This window comes from Leuciscus leuciscus, assembly GCF_965113295.1.
Source record: "Leuciscus leuciscus genome assembly, chromosome: 23".
NCBI classification, from domain to species: domain Eukaryota; kingdom Metazoa; phylum Chordata; class Actinopteri; order Cypriniformes; family Leuciscidae; genus Leuciscus; species Leuciscus leuciscus.
In genome coordinates, this window is record NC_138747.1 from 24,928,059 (window position 1) to 24,931,670 (window position 3,612).

Consider the following 3,612-nt stretch of genomic DNA (forward strand, 5'->3'; position numbering starts at 1 on the left):
TGCGTTCTTGAGGCACCAGGCTCTGTTGTTGTGCGGATGAGCGGGCCGGAGCGCGTTAAGGGTTTCTGTTAGAACGGTGTCGTGTTAGCGGCTTAGGATTATGTTTGATCACTTAAATTCATATTATTTTCAATCTAATGAAACAGCCGCAAGTGCAGGTCACTTTATCTGACAAATTAAAACTGTAAGGTAACGCAGTGCTGTTTTTCTTAGTCAAAACAATCATACTAAAAATACAGCTGAGTGTGTTGAATGTTATGTTTTAACGTTCCTTTGTGCATTGGCTTGGTGGCTGATATTGTTTCACACTGCAGTAAGCTAGATCGACATCAGAATATGATTTAATTAAAGCTGCATGACCTCAGCTGCTAAATGGCATGCAATTCATTTTACAACATTATGGCCCAGTTTCACAGACAGGGCTTAGATTAAGCCAGGATTAGGCCTTAGTTCAATTAGGACATTTAAGTAGCTTTTATAAACATGCCTTAGAAAAAAAAAAAACATTACTGGTTTGCTTCTTGAGACAAAACAATGGCACTGAGATATTTTAAGTCAGTGCAAGTTGTTTTCAGTAAAAATAGCTCAATAATGCATTTTAGTCTGGGACTATAGGCTGCTGTAGAAAATGCTGTATTACTGTTACTAAAAATAAAGCTTTTTCTGATTATGTTAGCCACTTGAAAAAATAGTGTTGTCTGATTTAATTTTGTGGTACAAATATGTTCCTCGGGGTAAATCAAGAAAACAAGAGATTCAAACAATAAGCCTAAGGGTTGAGCTATACAATAATTTGTTTTCTGTAGATAAACGTCTCCAAACAGTTGCTCATCTGTCTAATAAAACATATCATATATTAAAGCATCTTTGGTGTTTCCATGGTTTCTACAGAAGTAAATGACTAATTTCTTCCGAAATCAAGGGTAACGCGGAAATGACGTCATTGTCAGGCGACACAATGACACGGGCTTTACACTGATTAAAATAGCTGTTTTCTCTGGATTTAAACATTGTCGGAATCATTTGGGATCATGAAAGTACACAAGTCAACAAAATATATAACATTGTTCTAGTGGTTTTTGGATATTTTAACCCAAAAATCTTTCATATTGTGTCTTTAAGGGAAATTCTGTTTGAACAATGTGATCAAAAGGGTAAAAAATCAAATAAAATCAAGCAGGGCCGGCCCTGACCAATTTGCTGCCCTAGGCAAGATTTTACCTGGCGCCCCATGCATCACAGCCCATTTCACCCCATCATTGTGTTCATGATTTAGCATATTTTATATATATATATATATATATACACACACACACACACACATTACAGCCTAAACACAAATACCAAGAGCATTACATAGCATTCAAGTCAAGTCCCCATTATCTTTTATAGCACGATATACAATAAAGATTTAATGTGAACTTTGCTATTTTAAATAAACCTGTAAATAAATATCATTACTATGCCATAAAATGTACAGACCAAAAGTTTGGAAACATTACTATTTTTAATGTTTTTGAAAGAAATTTCTTCTGCTCATCAAGCCTGCATTTATTTGATCAAAAATACAGAATTTTTTTTATATTGTGATATATTATTACAATTTAAAAGAATTGGTTTTCAATTTATTATACTTTAAATTATCATTTATTTCTGTGATGCAAAGCTGAATTTTCAGCATCATTACTCCAGTCTTCAGTGTCACATGTGACATCCGGTCTATCACATGATCCTTTAGAAATCATTCTAATATGATGATTCATTATCAAAGTTGGAAACAGTTCTGCTGCTTAATATTTTTTCATAACCTGTGATACTTTTTTAGGATACTTTGATAAATAAATAGTAAAAACATTTTTTTTTTAAATGTTTTAAAAATAGAAATCTTTTGTAACAACAATATACACTACTGGTCAGTAATTTGGGGTCAGTTGTTTTTTGTTTTTTTTGTTGAAATAAATCAATACTTTTATTCAGCAAGGATGTGTTAAATTGATAAAAAGTGATCGTACAGATGATTTATATAATTAGAAAATATTTTTTATTTTATTTTAAATAAATGCAGTTCTTTTTAACATTTTATTCATCAAATATATTAGGCAGCAGAACTGTTTCCAACACTCATAATAAATCAGAATATTAAAATGATTTCTAAAGGATCATGTGATAGACTGGATGTCACATGTGACACTGAAGACTGGAGTAATGATGCTGAAAATTCAGCTTTGAATCACAGAAATAAATGATAATTTAAAGTATAATAAATTGAAAACCAATTATTTTAAATTGTAATAATATATCACAATATTTATTATTTTTTCTGTATTTTTGATCAAATAAATGCAGGCTTGAGGAGCAGAAGAAACTTTTTTCAAAAACATTAAAAATAGTAATGTTTCCAAACTTTTGGCCTGTACTGTATCCCCACAACTGCACAACTGTAGAGTAAAACATTAATAAAAAAGTGATAATAAAAAATGCGTCTTAAAACTGACATGATTGTTACAAAACCACACAGTCTGGGGACTCTGGAGAACTCAGAACAACTGCTAACATTAAGTTTCAGGTAAAAATAACTGCCATGAAATTATAGTATCTTACTCCTATGCCATAAATTGTTCATTCACTACATCACTTTACCTCTGTCTTTATCCCCTTTTATCCTCTTCTCTTCTTTTTGGCACTGTATCTATCGCAGACTATGCTCATTTATAATGTGTCATGTAAATTCGGCCTTCGGTTACAATCAGGAAACTTTCACCGCGTCTAGAACTGGCGCGAGCTGTCAGGCCCGTTTCTACGAGCTGTGTGTTAACAAAAGCAGTGCTGTGACTGTCTAGTGTCTACATTGGATGCGGAGTCGCGCACACAAATGACCAACAACTGATCGCGCGCGCGCTCTGTTTCTGACGCACTTCAAGCACTCGATGGGCGGGGGACGATTGGTGAGCCGGACTTTTTTTTTTTTTTTTTTTGGTAGTATTTCGAATTAATGGTTTTAAAATAGTATTATATATTTTTTAAAAAATTGTAAAAAAAATTCACTCGTTCACTCATTCTGGCGCCCCTATGGATGAGTGGCGCCCCTAGCATTTGCCTATACCGCCTATGCCGCGGGCCGGCCCTGAAATCAAGGAAGGGGAGACATCAAACATCATCATTCTCAGACTAAGACACCTGAGGTCGGTTGCATTAAGCGCTAAGACTAGTCTTACAAGTTTTTGTACAAATTACTAGACTTGTAATTAGACATCAGATTGTTTTCTAAAAGACTTGAGGCTTTTTTTAAAATGTAGATTAGCCTAATTTGATACCGAAAAGTCGGACTGCCCCTGACTAACTGCGAGTGGGTCATACTAGAACTTAAGACACTGTCTTAACATAATGGCAATGTTTATGCAACCGGCACTCTATTATCGAAGTGACTATTTATTCATTTCTATTAACATGATATGAATGTGAAAGTAGTTTTCAAAATTCCTGAATCCTACTACTACACACCACCAGAGGATGCTGTTTTGTGAGTGTTATATACTGGCATTTGCTAACAGTGGAAAACTGTGTGTGTGGTTTGTTGTGACAAGACAAACACTGTAAAATGAGAATTTTTAT